Raw genomic sequence first — 23,385 nt, 5'->3', positions numbered from 1 at the left:
ATCAACTAAGAATTGTCCTAGTGACATATGGCTGAGTGGTCCTAGACGTTGTATCAAAGTTTACAGTTACCCAAAGGTACTGAGTTCAATCAGTAAAACGTAACATTCAAAACAGAGAATCAGCAACTATGTCCCAGAGCCTAGCTGGAGTCCGAACACGGTACCCCCGTAATAATAATAAAGGGTTGGGTTCGAGGCTCCTAACAAACTGTTCCCCACTTCGATAAAAAAACACCTGATGAAGGCCGGAAGGCAAAACGGCCGAGACGTTGTGACTATAACAACCAAGATGAGGAAGTCAGTCCGACAATCTCAATAAATGAAAACACCCCATCTCAAAAATACATACAATTACTAAAAGCATAATTAAATTAAAAATTAAAGTAGTATATTTCTTAGAATTGCACGACTAGCAGAGTACAATACGGTCTTCTTCAAATCCAACGTAAACAAGTTCTTAGCGATGCGTTCCGTTTAGTAAGCGAATTTACCAAAATTCTACATCTAACGATTGTTACGATATTTTCATATTGAGTACTGTGTACTTATTAGTCTTTATTCTCGAGTGGCCTCCGGGCTTTGATAAATGGATACTTAAAGAATATATAATAAAATAAAATAATAATAAAAAATTAAAATATATCTAGTAGGAAGCAGTTTAGCATAAATGAATAGAGAGGTAAACTTTTATTTTATATATATATATATAGTCTTGAAACAATTGTAACTAACAATAAAATACACTTTTTGCTATCAATTCTGTTTTTGTAGTCTTAGTTTTGTTGATACAGTATATATATATATATATATATATATATATATATATATATATATATATATATATATATATATATATATAGTGGAAAGCACCTGGCTTTCCTCGGTCGCAAAATACGCAAAAATATTTTGTTTATTTATCCATATTTTGAATATATTCTAATTGGGTGAATTCTCCATCAATTATTTCATATTGTACCCAATATATAGTCGTAATTTCAAAAGTAAAACAAAAATGTTTATTGGGTGCTCTTCGAGGACAATCTGCATTTTTTTATTTTAGAAAGATTTAATTGTGTTAAGTATTTGTTTAATGATACCGTATGGTCTGAGTTTCCTGTGAAGACCATCGTGCCATACTCTGTCAAAAGCCTTAGATATATCTAGGGCTACGGTTCTACATTCCCCTGATTTGTTCAGCATGTGATATATACGTTCAGAGATTACCGTTAGGATATCTGCTGTAGAACGAGCTTGCCTAAATCCATATTGTTGGTCGGTCAGAAGTTTAGCAGTGGTGGACTAGAGCTTGATTAATTATGGACTCAAATATTTTAGCGAAAAGAGATAAGCAGCTAGTGGGTCGATAGTTTAATGGACCAGAATTTTGTAAATTGGTACCAGTTAGAAAAGCAAGTTTCGTTCAGACATTTGTTGTAAATTTGGAGAGGACTGGGGCAACCCCAGAGGAGCCTTTTTTAAAAGCACAACCGAGATAAGATTGGTTCAACATACTTTTGAGGTGTCTAGGCTTTTATGAAATCATATACCTGAGAAGGGGTAATTTTAAGATTATTAAATGTCGAATCTATACGCAAAAAAAGTAAGGCAGGTGGTTGTTTTCTGGGTCCAATATGGAGTTTGAAGCAAACTGACTGGCAAACACATTAGCCTTCTCGGTTTCCGTGCAAACAACCTAATAGTGCGTTTTTTTTTGTGGTTTCGGTATATTCTCTCTTAGCTGTCGCTATTTCTTTGTTTACAATTACTTTTTGATACTATAAACTTTTCCCTGTTTGTACTGGACTCATGTCGATTAAATCTGTGGTATACATGGTGCCTCTGGGCAATGGTAGCTGCACAAGTAGAAGTCAACCATTTGGAAGATTGAGGTTTGCTATTAAATTTCCGCGTGGGGACATGCTCTTCAATTGTCGTTTTTAACTATTCAATGATCTCATTTTCGCCCTGTTCAGCGGGACGGGGGGGGGAGAAAAGATATTTTCCCATGGAGCATCCTTGATATGATTCCTGTTTACCTCCCTATCAGCCTTCTTATAATACTTTGTCGTTTTGAGCAATGGCTATTCAGTTTTGGGTCGAGAATTTTTTTTTTTTTTATTCAATTTTCACCCCAAACAAGGCACAGTGCCACTTTGAAGTAGGGGGCTACCATTAGGGAATTAATTAAAGGAGATTTCTACCGTTCTCACAGCGTGATCGGCATTCCGAGTGGTCTATGGGGGTTCGTTCCACAATCATCGGGAATTTCGATCAGAGATTTAGAAGTAAGGCATGTTGATCTTGCTGATCTGGGAAACAGGTTGAAAACGTAACCGTCCGTGATAGAGAATGAGATATGGAAAAACTATAAGTTATGCTACCAGCTGCGTCTGTGCAACTAGAGAAACAAAGCCAATTACTGTGGTGGACATTGAAGTCATCAAATACATGTATTGTTCGCTAGTCACGAGGGATAGTGCTGTATATATTCTGTCAGAGAATTCGTTGATTAACGTAGAGTCCTGCGTCAGGGGAGAGCGGTAGAGAAAATATAAGTAGCTAAATTAATGTTGCCTGTAAAATCTAAAATACGTAAAGGCCTGGTCGCATGGTTCTTGTTTTGATTCTATAGTCAAGTTCCGAATATAGACTCCATCGTCTATCGGAGTCTTTACGGAAAAGTGGGAGATAACCAGGCCTGTTAGAATTGTTAGAAGGGATAGAGGAGTGTAGGTTTGTTTCACTTGGTGCAAAGATATCCGGGGTGTATGCTAGGAGGAATGATTTAACGTCATCTAAATTAGTTTTAAGCCCGCGGATAATACTGAATGCGAACCCTAAAGAGGAGGTAAAATAGTTTTGTTTAAGCTTGGTGTAATTTTGATTGAACTGACATTTTTATTTTATTTAAGAATTTTAGTTTTAAATAAAAGGTGCTGCACAACGTGGTTGTGCAGAAAACCTAACATTAAACACAAGTAAACTCCTGATCTACAGGATTTAGATGTTCTCACTTCCTATATATATATATATATATATATATATATATATATATATATATATATGTGTGTGTATGTGTGTGTGTTTCTGTATGTATATGCATAAATACATACATATACACATGAATACATATATATATAATTTAATTTAATATTTAAGTATTTAATATTTAAATAAAAAATTGATTACAAATAATGCGTCCCAAAATGTGGGGGCAACTAGAATATAAACAAAGGACAAATAACTGCTCCAGTTAAAACACTCGATGAGTGGAAAAAAAAACACACAACAGAATCGCTTATAAAAAATAAAAAAAAAAATAAAAATAAATCTATATATCTATAAAAGTGAACGTGTCTGTCTGTCTGTTTACATTTCCCTACGCAATAACTCTGTCAATTTTTAGTCTATAGACTCGAAATTTGAAATACCGGGTACTGAGATTTGGGAAAATCGACGTGACGGGTGTCAGCCAGAAATTTGGCTGTTAATTTCAACGATTTGACCTTTAAGAACTCTACCAAACTCCTCCGACAATTTTGGGTATAGACACTTGAAATTTTAGATATAGGTTCCTTGAACCTGGATCTAACTTAATAAAGTGATTTGAGCCCGAAACAATAAATTTTAAGGGGTCATAATAGGGGTCGAAGTTTTAAAAAATTAACTATTTTTTTTGTTTTTTTTGCTTTTTTTGCACAGCATACACCTCCAAACACCCGAGCAACGCCGGGCACCCCTGCTAGTAATAAATAAAGATGAATCATATAAAATGTATGTTTCTGTTTTGCGCACAATTGAAACATTATATTTGATATTTGTTTCTAAAACGTTAATTAAACCATTATATTTGCCCCTTGTTTTTCACATTTTTTCCGTCCACATTTTAAGACGTATTACTTTTTTATTTAAATATTAATTAGTCGTAATTATTAATTAATAATTAATAAATAATATTTAATATATATATATACATATATATATATATATATATATATATATGTATATATACACGCCTAAGACCTGATTAAAATTATATGTATAAGAAAATAATTGAGAAAAATGGTGCAAGTTAAATGTAAGTGTAACAAGATAATTTTACATTTCACACGAAGTTTTAGATTTGTGCAATGAATAAAGTAATAAATCGTTAACTTAACATATAAAAACTAAACTAAATATAACCTAACTAGAATAGTATTTAATTTAAATTTAATAATTGTTACCGGTAATAATCTTACACATAGCACATTTCAATAGAACAAATTAGAAAAAAAAATATTAGATATTTGCTAGATATTAAGATAAACAGATTATGATTAATTAAAACAGACTAAATCAGAATATAAATATGAGGTAACCTAAGTAAGAAATTGAATCTAGATTGCTATAAAGAGACTGAAACGAGAACTACAAATTTAAAAGAATTTAAAATAAAGCATAGAAGTTTAATGAAGACAACAATCGAAATATCAGGTCGAGAATATAAAGAAATATCGATGAAATTCGATAAAAGTTAGCAAAAATCAAAGTATGACTCTTAGACTGTATCGATAATATGGAACGATACACGAATAGTAAGAAATTGAAAAATGAGGTTGATAAACATTAATCAAAATACATTAAATAAATATTTAATTAGAGTTGTTATAATCAAATGCTTCATAACGTAAAAAAAGAATCAACAAATATATTGTAAAATGCAGGTAATAATTTATACGAAACTAAGACAAATTGAGAAATGAATAGATTGACATATAGAGACTAAATCTAAAACATTAAGATGATGAGATGAGAAGTAAATCAATAAAAGTAATAAATCTGAGAGGAATCAATGATTATAAATATTTTAAAAAATACATTTAAATATTAAATGAATATAAACATAAAAAACTATTGAATTATCATCCAAAAAATAGAAATCCAGAAGTAGGATACTTACTCAATTCTAATGTAAACGAATAAACAAATAAATAAACAAAAAAATAAATAAAAGAATACTAATGAGGTGAGTCAATTACTTCATCTTTTAAAGTAGAGATTCTGAATATGTTCATATATATATGACATATGCATTTTGGTATCTGAAGCGTGTCTATTCTTTCAATGATATAATATTTAAATTTGTTCAGATGGCTTGAAAACAATTGTACCACATAAAGAAATACACCGTAGGATGTCATTATTTTATAACTTGTCGTGATTTTTGAAAAAATAATCTATTGCACGCTCGATTATAAAAACCGATAATCATGAAGCTTCATTAACTGGGGCAATTTATATTGGCTTTGATTTTATTGGTATATGAACATTACCGGAATTTTAATATATAAAGGTTCTGATTAAAAATATATTAATAAGATATAACTGCTCCCTAAAATCAGCTAGAAACATATACCAATAAATAGAAAATGTTTTCAAACGAGGAAATAACATTTTCACCAAATAACATAGTAATAATAAGATACAAATTATACATGATGAATATGATCCAAGCAGTGAACGAATTTATAAAAAAGAATCGGATGGAGGATCGACACGACCTCTACAAAACTAGAAATAAGGAAGGACAAAATGAATAAATAACATAGGCACACAGGACAGCAATGAAGATTTTACAGCCGAAAACAACTTTAATACATTTCTTTAAAAAGATTTATTATTATACATTCTCTTTCTTTCTTTCGGTGGCTACATCGGTAGAAGAGGCGGTTGGGGACTAAATATTTCGGGTTCGATTCTTACTGGTCATTTTTTAAACTTTTGACAGCAATACTATATATTTGGTACTACACAATAATAACTACAGAATTGGTTCTGGAATTATATTTTGACGTCTGCATGTATGAAAAGATGTTTAAGCATATTTAACGACCCTGCAAGGTCGGGCGCTCGTCTGCTAATATTAAAGATAAGAAAGTGAAAAAACCCCACAACTAATGTAAGAAAGGAGTAACAAAGAAGAGTGGAGACATTCTCACTAGATTCCAATGCCGATATTTATTCGGTCAGTAAAAAAAACTTGAGACGGAAAAATGAAAAACAAATATATTGTCAAAGCAAGAGAGAATACTCTACCCAGAGCATTCTGACGTGGGGAAGATCTTTATTAAATGATCGGATATCTATACAGAAAATAATAATAAATATTTATATGACAATATTATCATCGACTTATTTTAAATAATGTCATGCGCCACTCAGAGAACTTATAAAAATGCCACACGGTGAGTAAAGCGAAGTGAAAGACTTGGCTGTACAACACTACATGGTTATTTATTTAAACTGAAGATCGCATTAACATGAAACACAAAATGTTGTAGGCAAAAATATTTATATTAATATATATATATATATGTATGTATATACATATATATGTACACATACTGTATATGTGTTTATTATTCATGCAAAAGAACTCGTGAAGCACGTGATTATAATTTCGGTACATTTTTACAGATTCATTTCATCCTACAGAAAAAAAGATGTTATTATTATGTCAATATCGACACATTTCATACATATAATCCCCAGAAAATTGTTTGATTTTTGCATCTAACTATACTGTCATTCTTTTATATATGCTGTTTTTTTACTTCACATATATTAAGTTTCTAGACAAAAAAGAATGATATTCACTAAGAGTATATATAATTGAAATAAAACGTTTGACAAACACAGACAGACATAAACATGCATATATATATACACATATATATATATAATATATATATATATATATATGTCTGTATATTTATTTTAAAGACTGATTTATGCACTATCTAATCGCTTTAATAACACTCGTTTTAAACCAAGTATGTGTTCTGCTTAGAACATTGAATGCAAAATGAAAAATAGTAAATTCGTACAATTTTCTCATTTCAATTCAAACTAGTAGGAAAAGCTGCTAAAACAGCTCGCTAATATGAATGAAGCGTTTGACCACTACTGAACGCACAGCAGAATTGTGGTTTAAGAAATTTCCTGGATGTGATGAGAGTCTTGGAGTGGTCGGTCATCGGATGTTGACAACTATCAATTAAGTTTAAGCCAATCCACACGCTATTGGTCTAGAACTTGTTTTTGTATTAGACGTAACGTATAGAACGGTTTCAAACCACTGGAGAGAGATTTGTTTCTTTACGAATTGAACGACAACCAAAAGAAATACCGTTATGAAGTGTCTTCTCTTCTTTTGCTCAAGAACGACGCGTTTTCCGAACGGGTTGTTACGTGCGATGACGTTCTTTACGACAACGGGCGTCGCTAAGCTCAGTGGTTAAACGCCACCGAAGCTCCACAACAATTTCCAAAGCCAGGGTTGTACAAAAAAAAAAAACAAACAAACAAAAAAAAAAACGCCATGCTGAGTGTTTCGTGCTTTGCGACTGGGCTCATCCATTACAGTTTTTGAATGAAGGCGAAACCATTACAGCGGTGAAGTACTATCAATAAATGGATGAAATGCATCAGAAACTTCGACAACAACATCCAGCATTAGTCAAGAGAAAAGGACCAAGTCTCTTTTATGAAAATGAAAATTGCTTACTCGAGTCTGCAGAATTTGAACGAATTGGGCTACAAAGCTCCGTCTTATCCGCCATACTCTAAATCTCTCATTTATTGACTACCACTTTTTCAAGCATCTCGACAACTTTCTGCTTCAAAAACCTAAGCGATATCAAAAACGCCTTCAGGAACTTCATCGCAATCAGGACGCAATATTTTTACGTTACTTTCATGAATGTATTTATTTCGTGATGGTAAAAGTGTGTCGATTTTGATGGTGCTTATTTCGATCAATAAATATCTGTTTGAGCTGAGATATATTTATTTGAATTCAAAAGTTAAAAAGCGTTTACCTGATATTCGTAGCAGTGTTTTTTAAGTTCCGGAACATTGGTTTTATTTGCTGGTTTACTATGTAGTTTGAAAATCTGTTATTGATGAGGACTTGTTTGATAACTTTTAGTTCGAAGAAGTTCTGTTTTTAGTCCGATATTAGGTTGGCGCGATTAACAGTGTTTTGCATTATGTCTTTCTTATATCGATGAGCGTATTCGTTCTTAAAATTTAGGAGGAAGGAGTTAAGGTTCGTAGGTTTTTTGTAGTTAGAGGTGCTGAAGGTGTTGTTGTTCGAAGTGTCAATACGGACGACAAAGAAAAGAATTCTATTATTAACATTCATAACACAAACAGGAATGTTAGCTAGATAAACAAGTATACGTGACAGATACTAGCTGATAGTCAGGAGTGATGAGGGTTGGTTAAATCATTAGAAGGCAGATGCTTTTGTTAACGTAGTTGTAGTCAGTTAGCGGTTTAACATTGAACGAGACAGACAGAGAGTCGAGCCGACCGGTCATACTGCCTCGAAGCTTTTTTTTAATTGCAATTTCACCCCAAACAAGGCACATTGCCACTTTGCTGTAGGGGGCTACTATCAAGGAACATAAGCTAAAGAGATACTATGTGGGGAGTTGGGCAGCAATATGTCAGTTCACGTTATACTTGAACTTCTGCATGTCAGTACAGTTGAGGAAGCAGGAACATGGAAGGGAATTTCAAAGTCCAGCGATTCTGGGAAAGAAACTACTGGAGTAGAAGGCTCTCTTACATCTAGGGATCTCTATTGTGAAGGGTGGGATTTTGCTGCTTGTCGGGTTTGGAGTAGAATGTTCTCTTACATCTAGGGATCTCTACTGTGAAAGGTGGGATTTTGCTGCTTGTCGGGTTTGTCGGGGGTATTTACGTCGAGGGGAAACAAGTGCTTGCAGTTCGTCAGAGCATTCACCATTGAAATACTTGTAGAACAGGCAGAGGGCTGCTACATTACGTCGATGGGACAGAGGCTGAAGCTTAGATAACAGTTCAGGACCGATTATGTTTGCGACTCTCTTTTGAACCCTGTCTAGGATTGAGAGACTAGTAGCATATGCACCAGCCCAAATATGACAACAATACTCCATACATGGGCCAATGATAGCCTTGTAGAGGTACAGGAAACTTTCAGGCGTTAGTAGCTTTCTAGCACGATATAATCTACATTTCTCGCAGCGTTTCTGGCAATGCTCTCAATGTAATTTTTCCAACTCATGTTTCCTGCGAACATTAAGCTGAGGAGTATAAAGGGTGTGCTTTCAGATAAAGAGACTTTGGCCATTGCTATTGGTGGTAGAGAACGTTTCTTGTAGTTATTGAAGAAAACAAGTTTAGCCTTAGCAGCATTCAAGGTGACCATCCATATTTGTCCCCATTCCACTACAGATCGGAGGTAATCCTCTAGTTTCGGAGGTCATTCTCTAGTTTTTGCCATTTCTCTAGATATGTGTTCATTTGTTTTCCTGTCGTGTCGGTTATAGAGAGTGGTGTCATAAGTATATATACCCATCTCACAGACAATTTTGTCAGGGAGGCCATCTATGAATATTAGAAATAATAGAGGTCCAAGGATAGACCCCTGAGGCATTCCCGCATTTATATAATATTGTTTGGATGTACGACCATCGATGACAACCTGGATTTTTCTCTTATCTAAGAAGGATTTAATTATGTTAAAGATTCTTCTAGTGATACCGTATGATCTGATTTTCCTGAGAAGACCTTCGTGCCCTTCGTATGCCCTGCCAAAACCCTTATATATATCTAGAGCTACCGCTCTACCCTCCCCTGATTTGTCAAGTGAATGGTATATACGTTCAGAGATTACAGTTAGGATGTCTGGCGTGGAACGGGCTTGCTTAAATCCGTATTGTTGGTCGGTCAGAAGTTTAGCATCTGTAAGGTGATGGACTAGAGCTTGGTTAATAATGGACTCAAATATTTTTGCGAAAAGTGGGAGGAGGCTAATGGGGCGGTAATTTACTGGGGCAGTTCTTTCACCAGAATTCTTGAAAACTGGTACCACAGAAGCAGTTTTCCAGCATGCAGGAAAGCAAGATTCCTTAAGGCATTGGTTGTAAAGTTTGGAGAGAACCGGTGCTACTTTGGCGGAGCACTTTTTGAATAGCACAGCCGGGATGAGATGAAGTCCACATGCTTTTGAAGTGTCAAGATTTTTATGAGGGCATGCACCTGAGATGGAGTGATTTCCAGATCGTCTGGTGTGGCGTTTGTCCGCAAAGGAAAGTCATGGAGGGGGTGGTTTGCAGGGTCCAGTGTGGAGTTGGAGGCGAACCGACTGGCAAGCATGTTAGCCTTCTCGGTTGCTGAGCAAACAACCTCATTATTGTTGGATAGTGAAGGGATCGTTGATTGCCCATTATTTACTACACTGTTGTAGATTTTCCATTATTTACTACACTGTTGTAGATTTCCCAGAAGTCACGGGTTCCTAATTTCTGTGCTTCGATGCTTATCAAAAATAAGGAAAGCTGAACATTAATTATCGTTAAAACTAACATAAGTATCGTTATCCTAAAGATACCCTTAACCTTGATGCATTCCTTCTGTTATTCAAAATAATCGGCAAATGTAGACTAGCTAGTATTTTCAATAAGCTGATAATATAACAAAATGGCAATTGAAATGTTTGAGGAGAGGAGTTCTGTGTTCATTATTGTTACTCTACTTTATAATTATATATATATATATATATATATATATATATATATATATAATTTGACGTTATTGTTTTTACTTATAATTGTTTAAGTCATTCAGCGCTAGAATCCTTAATAACTATACTACACTAATCACTTCAGGGATCTTCTAGAAAATATTCCCAAATTGTTACACACACACACACACACACACACACACACACACACACACACACACACATATATATATGTGTGTGTATATATATTGTGACCGTTTCATACAAAAAATGTCTATTAATGGTTGCTTACCGTTAAGAACTAGAAAAAAAGGACAAAATCTTAAATCAAGTGCTAATGATTGTCTTAGCCGCTTGGCCGCTGCTCGAACGATTGTGCTGACGCATATGTGAACAGGACCATCCCATCTCCATTGCACATATTGGTGTAAATATTTGTAAATAATTGCTGCAGTTGGAAACTCTATCTCCGTACGGCGAGAACTAAGCTTTATGGAAATGACCTTATCGTCACCTATTAAAGCATCGCTTCCACTTAATGATTCGTGACAATGACTTACATTTTCCTCTCATCAGATATTCAGTTTCAGAAAACACTCGCCTAATTTTATGACACGGAACTTTCATATTCATAAAATAGAGCTGTCACTTTTCAAAAGATTCTTCTTCTTCTTCTTCTTCTTCTTCTTATTATTATTATTAATAATAATAATAATAATAATAATAATAATAATAATAATAATAATAATAATTTTATTAATTTAATATTATTATTATTTGATAGTTATTTACATATCGTCAATAATAAAGGGAAACTTTGCTATAATAGAGATTCCGTGTTTGTTTGTAAACAAATATCCGGAGTTTTTTTTTATAATATAAAACAGTCATGGTAAAAAATTGAAGGAGTGCTAAATACAACCTTCGGGCAGTTCCGCAAATATCAGCGCTTATACCTATTTTCGCCTAAATTAACTTTTCGAACATTTCACTCTTTCACTCTTTCTCTCACCCCCCATATATATATATAATTTGTTCCACATGTTTGTTCGAACTCTGAAATATTCGACGAAACGATATTTCCCCTTAAAATTAACTTAAATAGAATTAATTCATTTTCGAGTTTAGAATCGCTTTTTATTTGTAAACTTTAAGATTTTACACATTTAATTGCCATTTCATATTTCTTTTGCAATTGATGATACACATATCCCTCTTTCAAATGTTTCTATCAATTCTTTTTACATTCGATCGTCGTTTGCAGTTTTCCGTTTTACTATTTTTATTCTTCTTTTCATTTTTTAATTCAACGGTAAAAGAATGTTTATTTCTTTGTTTCTAAAGTCTATACACGACGCTTAATCGATTATTTTAAAAACAAAATTTTCTTACCGCCCCAAGATATGTCAGCTTCGTTCGTCAGATTGAAGTTTATTGACTATTTTTGAACACCTGAAGGTTCTTTGTTGTCCCACGTAAAAAGGTCGACTAATCGAATTTTGTGGTTCAGGTGCCACGCCGATGTTCTAAAAATAACTCACACACCGTCTATACTGTCAAAGGGGTTGCGATGACGCTGTGCTGCATATATATCTCTTCGCATACTCGCGGGGCGATGTCGTCACACTACACATCTAAAGTATCACTACCAGTATGAATTACAACGTTCCATTGAGGAACACCGTTGCTTGTTTACATTCGATAGGAAGCCGCCAGTTCGGACTTCGAAATTTTGTTCGGCTACCGAGACAAGAAAATTTCAAACATGTTGTTCGACCACCGAAATGTTCGACAACCGAGGTATTACTGTATATATATATATATATATATATATATATATATATATATATATATATACACGGAATTCTGTGTTAAGGTAAGTGATTGAATACTCCCCTTGATCGTTTATTTTCAATGCCCGTTGGCATAGCGTTGATAGGCACTTACTACCCCTCAATTCTTGTGTTAATTGCTGGTGATCTAGAGAAAAGATGCTAACGTCACAGCACGCATATAACACGAGAGCGGACGGCCGAAAATTCCAGACTCCAGTTTCGCCCTTATGTGGATTCATCAGTTGGACATATCGGAACACGGGGTTGGAAACCCGAGCCACTTTCATGCAAAACAAGTGCCATTTCACCTGGGCCACTACGCTACATACAAGAAAGTCTATTGACTAATAAAAATCAATACAAACCACGGCGAGGTCTGACTGTAGACTATACATATTGCTTCTCAGAAAGGGTTGTAGATAGATTAGCACTAAGAACACAGACTGATATCTCACTAGTAAGATTTTACACTCGCTAGGACGATCCCATCCAAAAAGCTCAATAAACGAACACATTTCTATTAGAATTTCGAATGCGAGATTATATATAATTATTTCTACAATCAAACAACTCCGCAGCGCACAGTAAAGCCGCTTATCCAAGACTCGAGTTTCACCCTCATTTGAGAATATTACTTGACCATATCACAACTAGAGATTTGAATCTCAAGTTTGGAATAGAAAAATCAGATAAGAAAAGTCTTAGCTTTTTAAAGATCAGAATAACATTTCTTTTTATTCCTTTTAACCACTTAAACGTAAAAAAACAAAGAAATTTTAAAAGAAAATTAATCTTTGTGAAGCATGAATTTGTTAAAAGCTGAATTAGACATTTATAAAATCAATCCTGAAATAAACATCTATGTAAGTAGCTTCTTTTTATTATTGCACAGTTGGATACACAAATGTATTAGGTTTCAGTGATTAGTGGGCGGATTTCTATAATGCATCTGATGTGAAAGAAATGTAAAGCACGAAATGTGTTCATATTGCAAATAGATTTCTGCACGTTTATTAAGTCGACGAAAATGGGGAGAGAGAATAAATGCCAGATGCCATCGGTTCGAGAAATTAAGCTAGATGAGTAAAAAAAAATGTTTCTGACATCTATGGACCTCTAGAGTGGAAGATTGAGGTTTGGTTGCTTGTCGGGTGTGTCCTAAGAATTTGCATTGATGCTTTACAATTGTATTAAGTTTGTCGGTTCACATTCCGTACGAACACACTGTACAGGATGCACAGCGATGCAAAATTGTACAGATAGGTCAGAGGTTGAAATCTTGTTAAAAGATGCAGGAACTATTCCTTTAGTGGCCACATTTTTCATCCTGTCCATGAACGAGGGATTAATTGTTTGCGCAGATTGTATAACAATGCTCTATCAATGTCCCGATGTTGTATTCATCAGTCGCTTATTTATGACGACAAAACACACACACATGCACATCCATCCACACGCGCGCACACACACACACACACACACACAACAACAACAACAACACCATCAGCAGTTACTGCCCTACTAATGAGTCACGAAACTATATCAGAAGTTTTGCATGATATTTTATCATATTAAATATAAGATCTGTTGTTTTTATCTTTTGACGATATATAAACTGTTTTTTTAACTGTTGATTATTTTTGTATTTTAATTTTTGCTTTTATTCTCGAAAATATGGACATGAATGATTTATTCTTACACAATAATTAGTGCAAGACGTTATAATTACTGTCGGTTTCGAGACCACAAGTCCACATAGTCAACCTTGCAGGCTTACGTTCTTCCACACGGCCATCAGGAATAATGTTAAATGTAATTGAATAAAGTTATGAAACCATGTAAGCGGGTTTGTCATAATTTGATAGCAATGAAAATATTCGAAGAAATATGAAGTTTGTGAATGACGCACGCAGTAAATTCGTGGCATTCTCATGTTACAAACAGAACTTACCTTTACTTTTATCTAAAAGTTTGCGACTTCCGGTTAAAAAAAAATGCGTCCGCTAACTTATTCCATGGGCGCCGTGTCGTAAGTCAGAGATTGAAAGTCATTATTCAAAACATACACAAGTTCATGTGTATTTGTTATTCATATATTATTACCTGTGTTCGCTTCGACGTTATCATCTTAGCTTCTCTTAGAATGAAAATGAAATATTCCAAATCGCTCCGACAGTTTTAATGCTGAATAGACTTAGAAGGAAAACGAAATATTCCAAAATGCCCAATAACCATTGTTTTTTAATGTGGATAGATATAGTAGTTATCGCCAGCCAGTGTTTGATTGGCGCAGATCACTATACGAATAAGTTAGTTAACGTCAGCCAGTATTTAGCCAGTGCAGATCAAAATAATCACAGTAATAATAATACAAATATGTTAATTATCACCAGCCAGGAATTTAGTCGGTGCAGATCACAAAACTTTTAGGTTACTTATAGCCAGCCACTGTATAGTCGTTGCGGTTAACAGCAACTATAACACTAACCATACTAATATAAGTTAGTTATCGCCAGATAGATCGGATCGATGCAGATCACAACAATAATAATATTAATAAACTAGTGAACATCAATCAGTATTAGGTCTGTGCAGATCAAAATACTAAAACAAAATTATCGCCAGCCAGTGGTTGACCGGTGAAAATCGCAACATATTAATACGAATAAGTTACAAATCAGCCATTTTTGGAAGGTGCAGATCAAAGTACTAATAAATTAGTTCTCGCCAGCTGGAGTTTTGTCGGTGTCTATACTAATTAATCGATAATTATGAATTATTTGTATGTGTATATTTTTATAACTTTGTATGGACCAGATTCACTCCTAAACTAATTCAACGCTAATTATGAATTCTATGTGTGTGCATGTTTTAGTATATTTTCATGGACACGATTTAGATCCAAACTAATTAGCCAATCATTGGGAATATTTTGTATGTTTATATGTAATAAATTTGTATGGACATGATTTGTGCAGACTAAATATTATGAATTTCATGAATGTGTATATGTTTATTTATTTCTATAGAAACTATGCGCGCCTAAACTAATTAACCGCTAAGTATTAATTTTTTATATGTGCCTATGTTTATATATTTTTATGGATAGCATTCACGCATAATCTAATTAATCGATCATTATGAATTTTACTTATATCTATATGAGTATATACTCGTTTTTGGATTAGGATATACACTAATCAACCGATCATTATTAATTTTATGTATCTGCATTTCTTTATTTGAAAAAACATGGTTAACGCAGAAACGAATTAATGGATCGTCATCAATTTTGTGTGTAATTGTGTTTATATATTTTCATGTACGAGATTCGCGTCCAACTAAACAACGCATCATAATAAATCTCATTCATGTGTATATGTTTATATGCGTATATCTATCTGTTCGTTTTTATACTGAAACCCTGTATTTGCTGCGCACGATGTCACCACCTCAAAGTTTAATGTAATGATTTTCTATTTTAATGAGCCTAAAAATATCTGGACAAAAGCGATTCATGCGAGATGCGTACGTTATTAACGGACGTACTAATAACTAACGAGACAAATAGTCGTAAGGTTTAGAAAATTAGTTTTACTCGTGTTCTGCAGATTTCTTGACAGTATGTTATGGAAGGGAAACAAACGATGACTCAGGTGATAAAGCAAACAGCGTGTTTTTTTCTTCATTTTATATTTACAATTATATATGATATATAAATATTTAATATATAATATAAAATTATATATATATATATATAATATAAATTGATATGACAAAGATAATCAAGCGCTTTAAAGAGAAATAAAATTGCAAATTAATATTTCTTAATGATTTAAAATAAAATCCTTTTAAATTTATATTTAAAATTATGTTATATATGGAATCTATTTATATCTCCAAGTAGAAGTAATATTGATACACAAAAATGTGCAGGAATATTTTCTATAGTATTTTTGAATAATAATTGCATTATTTATTTCTTTATTTGGGCTAAAATAGCAATGAACCATTAAGTTTAGATTTATAAAATGAATTGTACATTTAGCCATGATCGAAATAATTATGAAACTCAAGGGAGATAATTCAAGCTTTTAGGGGAAATACCCATTTCCCTGTAAAAACGTAAAAAAGTAAATTCTTTATCTTAAATACTATGCACAGTGCAGAGATGTTCTGTATGCGCTTAAAAGTAGAATTCACGTACATTTTAAAGATTATCTGGATTCTTCGGACTATTTTTCTAATTTAGAGTGTTTCGGGTACTTTGTTCATGTCTATATAGTCAAACTCAAGAATTATTCTATCGAACTCGGGAATATCTATGAAATTTCTGAACAGAACTGTTTATTTAATTCATAAGGGTAACGCACTGTCGTTCCTTAAGGTATGACGCAGTAGAAAGCTTTGGTAATTTGCGATTTCATTCTTAGTGTTGATTGGACTGAAGATTGCCTCTTCAAGTACAGGAAGTTTGTAGCTTTGAACCTAATTAAGCAGCATCTTATGCGTTGCGCCACGGATGCTTCCGAGCCGAACATTTCAAATAATACAAAATATCAACACTCATCTAAAAGACAAAAACTTTCATTTTCTGACCTAAAATATCACTGCCAGCCTGAAAAGAATATCCAAATACATGTAATATTATGAATAGCCCAGAAACTTTCGTTTAATTGATTTAAAGTAGAGTATATGAATTTTACCAAAGTACATAAATAAATGAAGATAATTGTAATTAATATAATCTTTACTAAATTATCCTAAAATGTGATACGTGTTCATATATTTCCAAGAGAGTGGATGTTACGACGAATTATGTAAGTTGCTTAATAGATAATTGCAGAATGAATAATCAAATAATGAAAACGAGGAATCATCATGCCACAAATTGAAAAACGTATACGCTTTGTTAATATTAAATAGAAGTGCTAATACCCCCAATAAATATTAATCCAATCAATATACTGGATACGTCATAAATATTCGTTTTGGGCATTTAAAATAATGAATAGTAATTCAGTTATGAAGGGAAGCGGAACGATAAAATGCATGCAAAATAAATAAAATTTTAAGTAATAAAACTTATCGAAACCTCTAAAATGATATCATAATAAAAGTAATATTCAAAATACTACCGGATATTTCGTTTCGGAGATTTAAAGTAGTGAATAAAAATTCATTTATTAAGCCAAGTCAGCGGAGTCAAATAGTACACTCATTACTTTAATGAACATGATTCTAAGTAATACAGACGATAAAAATATAAATGTAGCATACACACTGATATCCGAATACAACTAATATTCTGAATACTCTAGAAACTTTTGTTACAAGGATTTATAGTAGTGAATAGGAATAAAAGCCAAATAATACTCGCATAAATAATAAAAATAACTGATATTATATAACTTTAAATTAACTTAAAATAATCTGATAGTCATAAATTTTTGAGAGACAGGAGTGTAACGACAGATTATGTAATTTTCCTAATACATTATTAAATCTTCACGAGGACATATTTATTCTCTATCGCTTAAAATGTGATATTGCGAAAAATATCAAAAGTAATAAAGAACATTTTGAAGCTTTCGTAGTTCATAAAAAATATGAAGAAAAAGCAAATAATAATCTGGTTTTTGGAAATGTCTCCGACGTAGTGACGCGTAACAAATGACTTTGGCAAATAATTAAATTGTCCCTTGGGGCGAGCGGGACAATCTGCCAAGTAATTTTGTCTTGAAGCTGACAAGTCGAGGCTCGCAGAAAGCGAAGCGTTTCTGGTTAAATGACAATTTTACACTACATTACGCGTGCCATTTTTGAATGCTGTAAAGGCCGGCGCACGATGATAAACTCAGGTAACAAATTCGCTAACAGCAAAATCCGTTAAATTTTGCGTTGGAATTAATCAGCGATTCGAAAGATATAACTGTCTTTTTTTTTGCAGATAATTTACAAGATAAGTGTCTTACACAGAGTCAAATTCAGACGTACATAAACACATACACAGGCACATAGACACACATGCGCACAAATATATACCCTATGAAAAATATTCGAGACAACCTGCTGAGTAAAAGATAATTATATTTTAATTCCTATATATATATATATATATATATATATATATAAATGTTTGTGTTCATAGCCAATGCTTATATATATATATATATATATATATATATATGTGTGTGTGTGTGTGTATGCATGTGTGTGTATGTGTGTGTGTGTGTGTGTGTGTGTGTAAGTATACATATGCGGCAATACAATGCTCTAATGATGTTCTATTTTTGAAAGTACAAAAACAAAAACGGGCATTAGTATTACTTTAATCAGCCTCGTGACTCTCGCTCCCTTATTTTGTCCTTTATGACTCACATTCCTTGATCAATGTTTCGTACAAACTAGCATGAATTGTTGTTTTCTGGATTGGAAGCTATCCATTTAACACTATTTATTGGCTAGTGTTTGATTTTGAATTAATATACTTTATAATGTTTAACTTCTTATATGTGGAGGCTTTAATTCCTTGTCTGGAGGTTCACTGCAATCAAAAAAAAAAAAGAATTAGTGTATTATAGTTTGCAATTTATCTAGATAACACAAATCGTTTGCTTTACCTTTTATTTGTATTTTTAGAGCCTTACATTAAGTGGCTTCATGCATTGTTTGAAGCGTTTTTTTAAATAATATATATATATATACACTAGTAAAATACTAGTCGTTGGGCGGATATAAAAGATAAATAAAGAATAAATGTGGCCAGAATGGCTCATTAAAAAAGACGTGGTGACGGATATGGTATAGAAAAAGGTATTTTTTATTTACAACAAGAAATAATACACAGAGAAGAAGAAATGCAGTATTTAGCGACAATATGGCGTTATGCAAGTAAAGACGCAGAGTGAAAATTTTCCGTATATTTATACTGTTCTGGAGAGTTAGGGGGCGAGTTCACAAAATCTTTGGACTATAAAAAAAACGTTAATGTATTTTCCGCTTTGTAATTTTCCGATAGGGTTAAGTGAATTTTCTCTTCTTCCCGAATGTTGCTGTTTTGATGTTAGTTGCAGTATGTAGAGATAGAACATCTCAAAAACGGGATTGATCGGCTCTTCCTTGCATTATATGCACAATATCGCTAGTCCTTTACACATTGATTGTAGGTCTGCGTTTCTTTAGTAATATCATCCAGCAGTTTCTAAATGATATCCCAATTTCGTTGCGCAAATTCCCATAATTTGGTATTTCTAAGTTTATATAATAAAACTGAAATGTTAGAAGCAGGTATAGTTGAACCAGGAATTGTACGTACAGCGCGGACTGACATTGAGTTTACATTTTCATTAACGCTTTAGTTTGGCATCTGGCATCAATTGTGATGGATGGCTCTCGTCTGGGTGAGGCCCTGGGTTTGACCTTTACTCCTGATCTGAAATGGAACACGTACATCAAGTCTGTTGCCAAGGTCGCTGGAAAGATGGTGGGATCATTCTACCGCTCCAGAAGATATCTCACTACTGATGCAATTCTCTATCTGTATAAAAGCCAAGTACGTCCAAGGATGGAATACTGTTGCCATATCTGGGCAGGAGCTGCAAAAAACAGCCTATCCTGTCTTGACAGAGTACAAAATAGACTTCGTGGCTTAGTGGGGGATGCCCTTTTCTCTACCCTGCAACCTCTCTCCCACAGAAGAGACGTTGCGAGCCTATCCTTGTTTTATCGTTATTTCCATGGCAGGTGCTCGTCTGAACTTCCAATTTTTGTGACATTGTCCTTGTATGCGATTGAAAGGCGTCTCAAATCCTCACTATATATATATGTAATACCAAAAAGTGTGGATGGTTCTACACAAGATCATCCGTATGGATTTCCGAGCAACTTAATTATTGTGGCAAAAGCTCATAGGTCGAAATCGAAGAAATACTCTCCTTCTTATTAGAGGGCAGGAATTAGCAAAATGCGGGATCGGATTTTGCATGTAAAAGTATTTAATGAAACCACAAGTAAGTCACAGATCTTACTTGGTTAAAAAAAAGTGAGGTAAGGGGAATAGGAGGTAAAAGAAAAAATGATAAAAATATTTCACATGAATGGATAGTCCGGTGAAGGATAAAAATTCCAAGAATGGTAAAATCCAAACACGGTCGAATTAAAAAATTCCAATCCAACAGGTAAGTTCCAAAGGAATCGGGTAACTTGAAGATGGTCCAAAATGATCCAAAAGGCAGAATTTATTGGAAAAATTCACGAAAGGAATGAGTTCAAAATCATTAAAAGAAAAGTTCAAATGTGCACAGAAAAAGCACTGGAGAGAATATTTAAAACACGTCTGCCAAGGCCGGAAGGATCAAGTAAATTTTGATTAGCTTGATAAACTTATTGTAATTTATATATATATATATATATATATATATATATATATATATATATATATATATATATTAAGTAATGTGATTTACAATTTAAAATTTAAAAATTAAAAAAAAAAATTAAATTTAAAAATCAAATTTCAATCAAATTAAAAAGCAGTTTCATAAGAAGGAACAACAACAAAATCAATTATCTGTACGATCGTTTCGGAAATCCGTGCTTTTTATTGTAGTATACATGAAGTTATGTAGAACAATTATATATAGTTTTTTGGTAAGCACGGTCTCCTCATCAGCAAATTTAGGAGGATTTTTATTGAATTTAAAAGACACCATAAATAAACCTAGCATTAAAAGTAAGGCAGATGAATCTGAAAAAATTGAAATAAAAGGTTTGGATTTAAAATTTATGAGAAAATTAATATGGGTTAGAGATAGAAATGAGTAGAAAAAATATGTATTTTTGAAATTACATAATAAATTTGATTTAAAAATATATAGAGATAGTTACCTTTTAGTTTTTCTTTTTTTGAAATCAGGAACTGTGTTTAAAGTAGTCATTTAGATGTTTGCTATAGCTTTTTATTTTATTGAATGATGAATTTTAAAAGGGCGACGCTCGTGCAATAAATTGTTTCCGTTAGCGTATTTTGGATTTAAAGACGCTACAGTTTATATATAGAGAGAGAATATTTGTTTTACAAGTTTTTAAGGGGAGATAATTGTCATGTGTTATTGACTTTATTTATTATTTGTTTTACGAGTCTAAGGGAGGTAATTGGTCTAACTTAATTTATTAAAAAAAACAAAAAAACAAAACAAAAACAATTGTAATCTATTTTTACTAAGGAGTAATTTTTAATGATTTAAGGTGGTTTATATTTATTAAATTTAAACCAACGTTTATGATTACATGTCAGAAGCTCGTGTCTTGAATTTAATAGTTTGGTTGTACTTTTTATATCTTCATATTTAAGAATTTTTAGGGTTTCTTTTGTACATAGTGCACAAAATTTATCTCCTGGTTTATATGATTTGCAAGTCTCAATTATTTGCCATTTTAAGTTGAAAGAAATATTGCTATTTTTTAGTTGCCAAATATAGTTGGATAGAGTAGTTTGGTTTGATAGAGAGTTATTTTTAAAAGAATGTTTGTGCGTTGAAATTCTATGTTTTATTAGGCCAGATGTGAAACCTCTTGATTATTGTGATTATTTTCCGTTAGGTCTATTGTTGGATTATTATGTGGTGGGTTGATTAGTAATTGATCGGTAGATTGGTTTAAGTTGGTGTTATTATTTAATCTGGTAGTTGAGTTATGGCTGTTAATAGGTTCTTGTAGATTTGGAGTTTTTGATACTGTGCAGCTATAGATAACATTTTTAATTTTACATGAGCCTTGTAGGGGACATTTATTTTTTCTTCTACAGTTACAGTCCGATGTATTTTATATAGTTGTATTTTGTAGTTTATTAATTTTCTTATTATTAGAGCTAATTATTTTCTGATGAAGGTTAGGCATAGTAGAGTAAGAGACTTTAATTGTATTCTTATTGAAAATTTTATTATATCTATGGGGGGCTTTAAAGTTCTTATCTAATATTTTAAAAAATTCTCTGGCTATGTTTGTTTCTAGGTTTTTGGAATACGGGGGGTTGAACCATAGGATCTCCTTGTCTCTATTCTTACGTTTACGGGTTTTAGTTTGCTGTTTATTTGTATTATTATCTAAACCAAACACAAAAGCTAGATACACAAATAATAAAATGTAGAATTTTTTTTAAATTTTAAAATTTTAAATTGTAAATCACATTACTTAATATTGAATTAGCTCTAGGACATTTAACTATCGAGCTTATTATATATCTAAATTACAACGAGCACTTTCTATTTCCTGTATTTTAATTAAACTAGTAATTTCACTGTTACATTAAAATACACTTAGCTCTTTAGACTATTGTTCTAATCTCCTTTAAATTTATATATATATATATATATATATATATATATATATATATATATATATATATATATATATGAATAGTGGAATCAAAGACGATGTAATGTTTACCTCATATAAACAATGATAAACTTCGATCTAGTATAAATACTAAGTATATATATATATATATATACACACACATATATATATATATTAATTCTAACCAAACAAAAAAGCTAGATACACAAATAATAGAGAGTAGAACTTATCAGAGGAGAAAAGAGATTGAAACTGTAAGGTGAAATTTACAAATGTATTGTTCGACTGATTACACCAAAAATAATTTAGAACGTCCTTGTTTCACGGAGTTTCCAAGAAACGCTATTCTTACTAATCTTCTCATGAGAAGACAGAAAAATCAGAAAATTATATTTGTAGCAATGCTAGAATTTGCTGGTTACAGCATTAAATAGCACTGCAATTTATTATAGTCATAAATTGCAAATATGTACATGTCCCTTAAAAATAAATAGATAAATAAATAAAATAAAACAACGAGTGAAAAAATGTACGAGATGTAAAAATAAGAAATAAAATAAAAACGAACCGGGCATAAAATTGCAGCTTGCATGAAGAGTCTTTCAAAGTGATTCGAAGGCGAAAATAAATCTT

This window comes from Euprymna scolopes, chromosome 8 (genome assembly GCF_053919585.1).
Source record: "Euprymna scolopes isolate OS-2025 chromosome 8, ASM5391958v1, whole genome shotgun sequence".
NCBI lineage: Eukaryota > Metazoa > Mollusca > Cephalopoda > Sepiida > Sepiolidae > Euprymna > Euprymna scolopes.
Note: the sequence above shows the minus strand (reverse complement) of the source record.